At 37.4% G+C, this 12491-nt stretch overlaps 1 pseudogene; it reads left to right on the top strand.

Annotated features, from left to right (window-relative positions):
• Positions 1-9961: 9961 nt before the first annotated feature.
• Positions 9962-12491, top strand: part of LOC109262974 (E3 ubiquitin-protein ligase Mdm2-like) — a 98661-nt pseudogene continuing 96131 nt past the window's right edge.

Raw genomic sequence — 12491 nt, 5'->3', positions numbered from 1 at the left:
TTCATGATTTATACCTTTGGGACAAAGAATGTTTAAATCCTTTTCTAAGGCTATGTTCTGATATGGAGAAAGGGGGAAAGGAACAGGGAGACACTGAGGAAAATCTTCTCGACTTACCCATTTTAAGCATACTCAACTCCCGTGCTATGTGCTCCCACTTACAGCATATAAAATTAAGTCTATAGATCTAACAATGCTGAAAGAAGACCCTGTGTGTTTCCCCATCCTATTATTTTAATAAGCACTCCACTGTTTGGCATTACCAAGGATATTGGTGTGAGCTAATCTCACTTTCCAGGAAAAGGTAGCAGCCTGAGAACAAATGCTCTTGAATCAAGATGGAAAATCAATCTCAGAGAGCTTGGTGGGAGTGAGATTAAAATGCTCCTGTGCCCTTTGTTGATCACCCCCTCCCATGTATCAGGAACAGCACAGACCTTGGAAGCCTCCACATATCACGCTTTGGTAAGTTTAGAACTTGCTGTCAAAATGGACCAAGGCACATTGCTCAAAAACCAAAACAAAAAACAAACAAACAAACAAACAAACAAAAAAAACAAAAAACAAAACAAAAACAAAAACAAAAAAAACCATTCAAACAAAGAGTAATACCCAAAGAAGCCAGCAACTCTATTTGAACAGATCTTACTTTCCAAATGAAAGCAAAACTCATCACTTCCCAGGTTAGAACAGCTGAGACCCATCAACCAACGGAAAACAATTTGTTCGGAGTAGAAGCTGTCACCGGCTATTACCACGTGGAACGTGAAGAGCCGTTGCAGACCTCCGCTCCCCGATTCGGGCAGGCCTGCTCCCATCTCACTTGACAGCTGTGGACATTGGAATAATACAAAACATAACCTAATCAACAGACTGTGAAAAATCTGAAAGCTAAAGACAGATGTTCTGCTGCCATCACTACCTTTCATAGTTAATTATATTTATGTGGGGGGAAAACAAGTGATAAGTCAACTCCTTTAAGAAGGCCTCCTTTCCTATTAATGGTGGGTGAGTATGTAGTTCTCTGTCAAGCAGTGGTCCTCAGATGGCCTGAATCTGAGCTTTGGTGGCAGATGAGCCTGTACCGCATGAGCCTGCTTCATACAACAATCTACATCCCTCGCTTTATTTTTAGCTGCCTCATTCAACTTCACTGTTCTGTCCCAGACTAGGCTGACAACATCATATCTATATCCAGTAGTTACTGAATGCAGTTAGTATACACCCATTACTGCCAAAGAGACTAAAGACAAGTACATTTTTTTCCATCTAACTTGAAAACGATCAAATTTTCCTTTCGTGTTGCGAATCTACAAAGATCCCAAAGAAATTGCAGAAATGAAAAGGAAAAATGCTATGTCATCTGCTCCAGTGACTAGCACCAGGAAATGACTTCTCTGTAAGTTAATTAGGGGTCACAAACTTACCTAAGAGAGCACACAAGCAAATCAAATATCTACTTCATGTTTTTTAAATGTCAAATAGTGAAATACTTTTTAAATTGCAAGGGTTCCTATTACAAGAGAATATTATCTATTGCTAATTTTCCAGCAATGAATCATCAACAATATGACTGCTGCTTACTATGTATGTCACTCCCTCTGTTAGTCTGGAGGAAGTAGTGGCTTTTCGGTACTAATACAGATCAGACTGCAAGATTTGAAGTAAAAGCACATGCTCTGCCATTAATTTAAGCAATTCCCTTCACCTCTGTGGAGATCTATTTTCCTGTCTGTAAAGTATAATAATTATACTCTCCATTATTATTTAGAGGAATATTATGGGGCTAAAAACAAGTTAAAAGATATTGAGAATTCAACACAATAAAAATAAAGGTAACATTCAAATCTGATAATTATTATTAACTACCATTTTTATTTCAAAGGTGCTTTGTCTATGGAAAAGAAAAACGGTGCTGCCATCATATTATTAGTTATTAATCTTACAGATGTTACTACACATAATGCTATTTATTACATACCTATTCTGCAACAAAAAAAGTTACACCGAATAAACTCTCTAAAAGCCGTGTGAGACAAACACACTTGCTGGCCCTGCTAAGACCCCTTTCCCCCACTTTTTACTAACAATGGTCCAGTTCTACTTGGGCAGTAACACTGGCAGTCCCAAGGTCAACATTCTTTTTCCTAGAGTCCTTGGGAGGAAGAGGTGGCCAAGTAACAGTTCACACTGTGACAGAGCAGCAAAGTCCATGGGGGTGAGGACTTAGAGGAAGCAAAGCCCTTGCATTGTGTACAAAAGGAAACAGCGAGACTCGACATTTCCCCCTTCTTATTTCTACCCCAGACACAGACAGCATGTCTGAAGCTCTGGAAGTGGTGACCAGGATAGGGAAAAGCCAAGGAAACTGCAGATCGGTTGTCAACAACACTGTTAAAGGAGGAAACCAGTACTAGAAGTTGACTGGGCCCATGTCTCTTTTTGTGTGAGATCTATAATCCCCAATTTGGTTACATCTCTGTCAATTGGCTTTCTGGTACTTGTGGCCAAACACATTCCCCATTTATGAAGGAGGCACTCCTGTCTTTATTTTTGCTACCTTGCAAACTCAGATGAAAACCAGTCCCTTTGATTCCAAACTCTATGCTGTCGAGCCATATGCTGCAAGGCATGAGAGCCATTGGTTTGAACAATGAAGTGAGAAGCCATTAATCTTTCTGGAAACCAATTCTCCCATCTATAAAATAGGGATCATAACAAATACTTCATTCATTTTTTAAGGACTGACAGAAAAATTTATATAAAAGTATCCTACAAAAACTAAGAGTGATAGAAATTAGATCTATATTATTATTAATGCAGATTTAAGACTGCACAGATTCTGCTGATCATAAAATATGATTTTAGAACATAAAGTGTCATATTTCATAAATATTCCACCCAGGAAAAATCTGTGATGGCTGAATATATTAGTCCTCTCAAAAAAAAAAAAAAAAAAAAAAAGCCAGAGATGGCCTAACATCTCTCTCTCTCTCCTGCTGGTTTCTCCTTGGAAGCTATTTCTAGTGGATGATGATTTCTTTGGCTTTTTGCAAATCCAAAGGCCAGTTAAGATATCACAGTATTGCCTCTTGAGCCTTCCTATGCAAAGAATTCAGGAAGATTTACGAGTTCTTGAGTGTCACTCACTTATTACAGAAGCTACAATTTGACAGAAGATATACAGGAGAGCAAACTGAAAAGCCACACAATTAAAGTAGAAATTCTAATGCTAAAATGTGCCAGGGCTGGTGAGGACCACGGTGTTAAATACTGGTAGGTGGAGAAAAGGAAGAGACAGGAGGCAGTTGAGACTAAGCACTGAGCATGCCCTAAAATTAGCAGCCAAATTAACTAAACATGTATCACCTCTCATTTAATCCTCACAGAAATCAGGAGGTAGGCGTCATCACCCAGATCTTAAAAATGAAGTGGAGTCTTTTGGTTCTTTGCTCAAATTTACACCGCGTTTAAGAAAGGTACTTAAGCGGGGTGCCTGGGTTGCTCAGTCAGTTAAGCATCCACCCTCAACTCAGGTCGTGATCTCGCTTTCCGTGGGTTTGAGCCCCACATGTGCTGACAGCTCAGAGCCTGGAGCTTGCTTCAGATTCTGTGTGTCCCTCTCTCTCTGTCCCTTCCCCTGTCTGCCTCTTTCTCTCAAAAATAAATAAACGTTAAAAAAAAAAAAAAAAAAAAAGAAGGTACTTACATTCCAATCTTGATGGCCTGAATTCAGACCCCTGTCTCACCTCTCAGCCACTAATATAAACTGCTTGCAGTTCCCAAAGCTTCCCAGAGACGGCGCCAGTGCTGCCAGATGAGTAGACAGTTGTGAAGTTTCCTTCCTAGTTTCCTTCCTAGAAAGTACCTCTTCTAAGAGCTAGCAGATGCAGATATGTGTGAGGAGACCTTGCTCTATGAACCACTTTTACATCTGAGATTGTTAGGTATTTTCAGATGCGTCCCCCCACCCTCAAATACTAGTTGAAATAAGTAAAAACAAGCACATGTGTTAATAGGGTATAAATGTTTCAAGTTCAGGTCTTGCGTTCAGCCTGGGTTTGGACCTGGATTCTGTCACTTACTAAAAGTGTGACCTGGATCATTTATTTAAACCTTTTTGCTTCGGTTTCTTCATTGATTCTGCCTCATAGATTTGTTGTGAGGATTAAATAAAGTTAATTAATTTTAGCTATTATCTTTAAGGGCAACTTTAGACTGCCAGATCTTCATTGTGCTTATTTGGTTTCTAAACTTACTCTCATCTGGAGAGCAATGAATGCAAAGAAGAGATATAAAATGACTCCAGAAAGTATATACGTCACCATTAATTTGCCTTTCAGAAATTGTTCTTGAGGATATATAAATTAAATTGATTTAAAATTAATAATTAAGGATATATAGAGAAATACTGGAGATCATGTGAAGGAGCTCCCCAGATGTGGATATTTCTATTACTAGTTATAAATTATAAGAGACAGCTTTTGCAAGGAACTACTCAGCCATGTCCTATCTATAAGATCTGTTCTAATCTCTCACGGTGAAATCAGGCAACTAGGTCTGAACAATATGACCCCATCTCCCTCTCCACAGTCAATTGATCTGTTCCCACAGACTGACCAAACATACTGTGCTTCTAAGAAATTCAGAATTAGAATCCAGAGAATCTAGTCAATCTCTGTCAGACATCTGAACCAGGAAAATGTGCGATATTGGGTCTGGGGCCATCTGGTACAGAATGAAGCAGAAAAATAGAAAAGAAAGGTCAGCAGAGAGAGCAGAAAAACAGACAGAACTCTGAACATCTGAAACTGGGTAGCTGGGGTCAAATCAGGTCTCCACTTTTCACTATTTACCAGTTTATGCCACCTTAAACTAGTTACTTAATATCTTCCTGCCCAATTTCATCTTCCATAGGGTCATTGTGATGATCCAATGAGCTAATATAGGTAGAGCACTTAGAAGGGGGACTGGAACATGGTACACATTCTATAATGTTAGTTCTAATTATGACTATCCTCTTAATCCACTGTAATATGTCTGTATCCATCTATGAGGATGACCCACTACCACATGTGAGAGGGACAGACAGGAGGACATCTTGTTTCTGGTTAACCTACTAGTGTCTTGATCTGATCTTGCATAAGAGGACTATGTGCTGCCCTGAAACATCCCTGTATCCTTCCAGTAAATTATTCCCCCCGCCAATGATACTTTAATGTTTTAGTAACACTTAACACTACTAATGTTTAGTAACACTGGTAAACACTTAATCTCTGAGGAAGAAACACCAATTTGTGCTGCCCTTTAGGGTTGTTTGAACAAACTGTTCTTGACATTTTGGTGAATGATTCAGTATTAAACACACCCGTGCTTCCTTGCACCTACCCCTGAAGTGGAGATTGCTACTGGATATGTTTAGAAGTTTTGTAGTGCTCTATTAGAACAGTAATAATCAAAGGAGCACGAGGCTTGAGAGTCATATGAAACTCACACATCATAAAGATGCCTCCAAATTATTATTATAATCTACATCTAAAATCATTTCCGTTTCATAGCTCCCTCCGGTAAAAAAATAAAACTCATAATTCAGTTAGGTAGTTTCTAGATGTGGTTGCTATTGAAAGAAACTCAAAACATATTCCCTAAGACCCTCTTATGGGTAAGACTGACATAATCATAAAAAATAAAAATGCTATTAAATAGACTATAAATTTCAAAATGATACAGGAATGCAATAACCAGCCAGAGATTTGAAGGAAATAATAAAAGCAAACAAAAACTAAATGGAACCTGTCCCCTCCTTCCCCCAAAAGAGATAATTTGGAAGCCAAAAGATAGTGATCAATGAGCTTCTGCAGTATAGCCTTGCTCAATTAAAGACTTAGGGTTCTAGAAAGGGCCAGATAATATGCTACATGGGCAGCCAAACCACGATGCCCATAAATCATTGGAATTTAAATAAAAACATTCCAAAATAGATATATTATTGGTTTGTACACAAAATAAATGCACTTTGTTAGAACTAGAAGAAAATCCATGTTTGTAAAATATGCAAACTCTTCCCATAAATCTAAATCAGGGATGATTTCGGGCTCTGAAGCAATGTGGTAATGTGCAAAGCATTGCAAAATGAGATTTTGGTGAAACAAGTAATAAAATCAATTAAGAAAGTTTTGTCTTTGCTGTAAAACCTAGGTAAGCAAAAAAAAAATAAAAAAAGAGTACCCCACAAAAACCCCAAATTTCTTTGTAAAATCCTCTGGCGCAAGCTCATTGCCTTTGCAGCACTATTATTAAAAGCACTTGTTTAATTGTAGGTACTTCTCCATGCCACCTAGAAGAATATTGGCCAGAATTTAACAACCAGTTACACAAGTTGAGCACTATTGTAAAGAGTGACATTTGTAATACCTTTTCCAAAAAGGCAAGGCAAAATATGCCATGGTGTTAACGATGTGGTATTTACTGGCTATGTCCACCACTGAATACCAAGCTCCTAGTGCCAATGGTAGTCAAAATGCCTCCATCGTGGTACTGAGATCTCAGGTCCAATTAAGTCTTTCCATGACAAACACTACATACCTAAAGTATCCTACCACCCTCCTCTGTCCATGCTCAAGACACCTCTACTCTGTCCAGAGAACAATGTGTCCAGTTCCAGAGAATGAATAATGCAATCCAATACTCTTTTACCATACTTTTGCTTTCTGGATTCTCTCACAGTTATGGGTGGCTGCACCACCCATTTCTCCACAATAAGGCATAAAGTAAAATCTTTGGGGTGAAGAAGGATGAGGTACTGTTCCTAGGAAAAATTTTCCTTACACATAATTTGGTTTCCACCATATTCTTTCTGCCTAAAGCTGCAACATATCATGCATGGGACAAAATCATATTTGAGGATAATTGAGCTCCTGAGTCTTTAGTGTCATCATTGAGCTGCTGAAACAAACCCTAGAAAGGCTACCACTGGACTGTTTAATACATAGGATATTAAATACCAACATTGTTTAAAGCTACCCTTACTTGCCATCAAGTTCATCTTATTAATTATTAATGCAACATTTTTCTCTGTTCTCAGCACTGTCATTGTCTTGGGCTTACAATCAAGTCATCATACCTGCCAAGTGATGATGAAATTGAGCATTTATTCATGCTCACTAAGGTACTCTGCATTAGCTCATGTACTCTTCACTGACCCTAGGAGACAGGTACTACAATTCTGTTACTTAAAGCACAGAAATGTTGACAAACTTGCCTGAAGCACAAAACTAGTTAAGTGGGATGGCTAAGTTTTGAATCTGAGGAAGCATTTGGAATTCCAAAGTTATTTCTTCTTTCCCTCCTAAATTCCAACAAAACTTCAGTTTTTCAGGATCAGGGCTCAGCAACTTGTCACAAAGGAAAAAGAAATCTGCATAGATAAAATACCTACAAAAGGAATCCCAATAACCAATTAAGTGCATACTTTTCTTCTGGTGTGATTCTACATGATCTGAATGTTGTGACTATAGCCCCCAAATAATGTTTCTGGCTCTATAAGGTTAACATTATTTTTAGCGAACAGAACAAAACAAACAAACAAACAAATATATATGTGTGTGTGTGTGTGTGTGTGTGTGTGTGTGTGTGTGTGTGTGTGTATATATATAATGAAATATTATTCAGCCTTGAAAAAGAACATTGTGTTATTTGCAGCCACAAGGATGACATCAGAGGGGATTATGCTAAGTGAAATAAGCCAGAGAAAGACAAACACTACATGGAATTACATATATGTGGAATCTAAAAACAAAGTCAAAATTACAGAAACAGAGAGTAGAAAAGTAGTTGCCAGAAGCTTTGGAGAGGGGAAGTAGACAGAGGTATAAGGTCTGAGGATCTAATGTATAATATGGCGACTATCATTGGTAACACTATATTGTATAATTGAAATTTGCTGAGAAAGTAGAATTGTTCTTACACACACACACACACACACACACACACGCAGTAAATATGTGAGAAAAAAAAACCCAGCCATCATCTTTCCACTCCAAGATAACTGCTATTAAAATTTTGTGCTCTTTTCACAATGTTTACATAGATCAAATCATCATGTTGTACACTTTAAATGTCTTAGACAATTTCATTTGTCAACTATACTTCAGTAAAGCTGAAAAAAATGTTCATGCTGCTATTTCAGACTTTTTCTATTGTTGAATTCTACATATAAGTAAATATAGGTATTTTAAACAGAAACAGAATTAAAATTTATTTCATATTTTTCCTTAAATGTATATGATGAACATCCCATATCATTTCTTGTCAATACACATATATCTATACAATTATTTTAAACTAATAAAAACAAAGTTGGTATATCAATCTAAAAGTATGAAAAAAATGTTTCCCTGTTTAATCTTATAAATCCAAATTGGTACTGTGTGTTTCCAAAACTGGCTAATTTCAGATTTTGTATATTCAGATTCTCAAAACTACAGTTGCATTTAATACATTTCAAGAAGAAAAAAAGAGAAATGTCCTTTTTCTCTTCTAACTGACTTGCTTTACCCTCTCATTTTTCTGACTGGATTTAGAATATGCCAATTTAAAAACACAAACAAACAAAACAAAACAAAAACAAAAACAAAAAAAACAAAAACAAAAACTTCTAGACTCTGTTGAGGATTTTTTTTCATAAGCCTAATTGCCACAGAGAGGAACTTCTTATTTATCATATGACCTTGGACCCTGAAACTGTTTCTTTATCCATAAATTTGGATAAAAAATACCTTCCCTGGTCTTTCACAAATAATGTGGGATTCAGTCTTTTATTAGTCATAAAAGAAAAAAATCTTTAAAATATGCAGAATGCTGTATAAATAAAAGGTGGTATTTTCCATTGTTAATCTTTTTTTTCTCCTTTTTGTTTTAAAGTTTATTTATTTATTTCAAGAGAAAGAGACAGAGAGAATGAGTGGGGGAAGAGCAGAGAGAGGGTGGAGAGAGAGAATCACAAGCCGGCTCTGTGCTGTCCGCTCAGAACCAAACTCACAAACCATGCGATCATGACCTGAGCCGAAACCAAGAGCTGCACTGGACACTTAACCAACTGAGCCATGCAGGTACCCCAACTTTTTCATTTTTCAATGCCTTTCATGTGTTCAAGAGTTTCACTAAATATTTTCATGTCATATTTTTTCAATGATCTTGTTTCAGTAAAAAAGTGCCATATCCAAACATGACTGAATTAAAAGTTGGTTTTGTTTGTTTAGTAGAATGAATCCATATTATGTCTATCTGAGCTTGCGTTCTGTGCATATTCTCTCTTTTCCTTCTATTTCATATCCTTCAGACTTAACAAAGAATAGAAATACTAAAAAAGAAAGTTAAAAATATATTTTAAATTAATGCTTTTTTATAGATAAGAATAAATCTGAATCTATCCTCTTATAGTTCAAGATGGTAGCCTTACCTGAGGTATATCTATGTTAGAATGGCCATAGCACAGTTCACATGGGATCCTGTCTTGGCTGTGAGGGTTTACAATTCAATACTGAAGACTAAGATAATCATGGAACCATATAAGAATGAGTCAAAAAAGTTGGTGAGTTCCTGTGGCCTCTCAGAAGGCAAATGTAGACTAGGGGCAAAGGGTGAGGACTCCCTGGGAGCACAAGTAGGAAGTAGAATAGGTGACAAGGCAGTGGAGATGAGGGACAAAGCCAAAGCCTACTTGTTTTCTCATTCAGACACACCAGGTAGACCTATAAATGTAAGAATAATGCTCACGTCTAGTTCAAATGTAAATTCTCTGATGCCAGAAATTCTCCAATCAAAGCTTCTTTCATTTATAAATCCATTTCAACCTTTCCATGGGATACTGATTGTGCTAAGATTCAGGAAAAGATTGTTTCATTTAATTCTCATTTTATTGATGAAGAAATTCAGGATTGGAAAGCTGTAGTAACTCTCGATGGCTACTCAGCTAGCACATGATGTAGGTGGATCCAAGAATACTCCAGTCATTCTGGATCTTCGTCCCTGGAATGCTTGTATGTTTTTTTTTTCTCTTATACTAAATTAGTTTTCTTTTCTTTCTTTCTTTTTTTTTTCTTGCTTGATCTCAAGTCTACTTGCTGGTCAAAAATAAACTCCCTTATGTGAGAAGGGAGCACTGGGGAGGGAGTCAGTGGGAATGGAAACAACCATGTTGCCCCCATGCCCTTCATAACTATTTCAGGGACTTGTGGGGGGAAATTAGCCACTGAAAATAAATCTGCTTCTGCAGCTAGAAAATTACTGAGGGAAAAAGTGCTTTAAAAATCTAGTATCTAATAGCATCAGAGCATTCTATTACTGGGAGAAAGGGAAACTGTTTGCAGCCCAAAGCGTTAGGACAGCAATAACTACACCAGGTTCTAGAGTCATACATGTTTTAAAACACGTCAGAAGTACCAGGCAGCACTCTAACCTGACTTGCTAAAACACACAGTAACGTATGTAGTGGGAGGGGGAACTCATCTTAAGTTCTGGGAGGCTATAACTGTAGCAGCAGCACCGTTGTAAAGAATTACCTGTTGTCATCTCTCCTGTTAAGATGGGGATGCATTAGATATTTCGATTCCAGTCTCCACCAAAAAGTGGGTAGTGGGAGGTGTGTGGTAAATAACACCGCTTCACAAATCCCCTCAGATCTGCACACAGCTTTGGAAGTTCTTGCAGCACAGGTCTGCACTCCCACCCAGGATAAATCACTGCAAAGTGCCATGTCCCCAACAGGGGGCTGTTAATTAGTTTTAAAGGCTCCTGCAGTTCCTCTAGTGCCTCAAGGAAGTATACAAACCCAACAATATACAAAAATACCTTTTTTTTTATGGTCAGCGCAGGCTGAGATTTTATGAGCTTCCCGTGGTTGTATGAAAGTTAAGCTATATGCAAATGTACAAAGGGAAGGTTGTTAAAATTGACTGGGATAAATGCCTTGTTTATCTTGCACTTGGAATGCAGCAGAACTCCATTTAATTGGAAGGGAAAGGAGGTGAAACAGGATGTGCATTAGGCTTCAAGTCCTAGGGCAAGACAGAACATCTCTGCACCTCCAGATTTATTCCACCTTGTACCCACCCCAGTTTTGGTGCTCCCTGTTGTATTCCCAGAGAGTACAATTTTATCATAGTATACTAGGGATAGTCAGAGAATTTCAGCATCATAGAGCTGGTATGGAGCTTAAAGAAAGGGTATCTTCTCTTTCCCTTCATATTACCCATAAAGAAAATGAGATCCACAAGAGCTGGCTTAAAAAGACTCATGACAGCCCTCATTGCTGCAGAGTAGAGTCAATGAAGACCCTAGATATGATTGTTTACCAAGGTCAAAACATTGTGGATTTGATTCCCAATTGAACAAATATTTATTATTAATCTACTAAAGACAAGGGACTGTATTCTGAACAACCTTAGCTCTCAAAGAACTTATTTGCAAACTTTTCTTCTTGCTATGATAAAATGCTGTCTCAAGGAGACATATAGCCTTTAGTCATATAGACTTTCTTCTCTTCCACATGTCAATAAGACAACATCTAACATTCCCCAGAGGGCGGGGCATTACTACTGCATAGCTAATGTATGGTGAGTGCTTGCTACATACTCAGTACCAGAGTAAGAACTATATAATTCTTCCCTGCCCACCCCTCCAAAAAAAAATCCAAATACAGTAGGTACCATGATTACCTGTCCTACTTTATGAAAAATGTACCTAAAGCATAGATAGTTTAACTGTCTGGTAAATAAATGGTAGAAGAATACAAAGAACCCTTATTTTCTGATTCTAGAGTCTGAATTTCAAATATCCAAACAATACCACCTTCCATAATAATTTAAGCACCTGTGTATTGACTAAAGAGGGTTTTTGTTTGTTTGTTTTTTTGTTATTTTGTTTTTATATGAGAGTCCTTAAATCTGTAGCAGGACCACTACTTGGTCAGAGAAAGCAGTTCTGATTCCTTGAAAGAACAGAATTCCAGAATCTTAAAAAAATATATAAAAAAGAGATATGTGAATAAATATATAAATGTATTAAAACAGCTAAATGTAGACAACTAAATGCCAAAACAAAGGCTAAGATTAGCTTTTGGGCCAATAGATGAGATAAAACAATAGTTGATATATACTCACATCTGCTCTTACCTGATTTACAGTCACCCTGACCACAGTCTTCTTTCTCCTTGGTCAATTCTCCTAAAGATCTCCATTCTCCTAATGCTCATCCATTGTCCACAAAGCCTCAAAACCTACTCTTTTTCATATTTATGGTTATGGAGTTTACCTCAGGGAATATCAGACAACTTAGAGAACTCAATGCTTTCAGGTAACATAAAAACATAATTCCAAATGTCTCTAATTACCAAAAAGTTTTCCTTTATATTTCTTTCCAACAGTGATGTGGATGGCCATTTCCCTACTATGTTTTCCTAATCTACCTGTATATTACTACTGATTCATCAG

The sequence above is a fragment of the Panthera pardus genome, unplaced genomic scaffold, assembly GCF_024362965.1.
Source record: "Panthera pardus isolate Hobbes unplaced genomic scaffold, ASM2436296v1 HiC_scaffold_26, whole genome shotgun sequence".
Taxonomy (NCBI): Eukaryota; Metazoa; Chordata; class Mammalia; order Carnivora; family Felidae; genus Panthera; species Panthera pardus.
The sequence above is the reverse complement of the archived record's forward strand: the minus strand, read 5'-3'. Positions and strand labels throughout refer to the sequence as shown.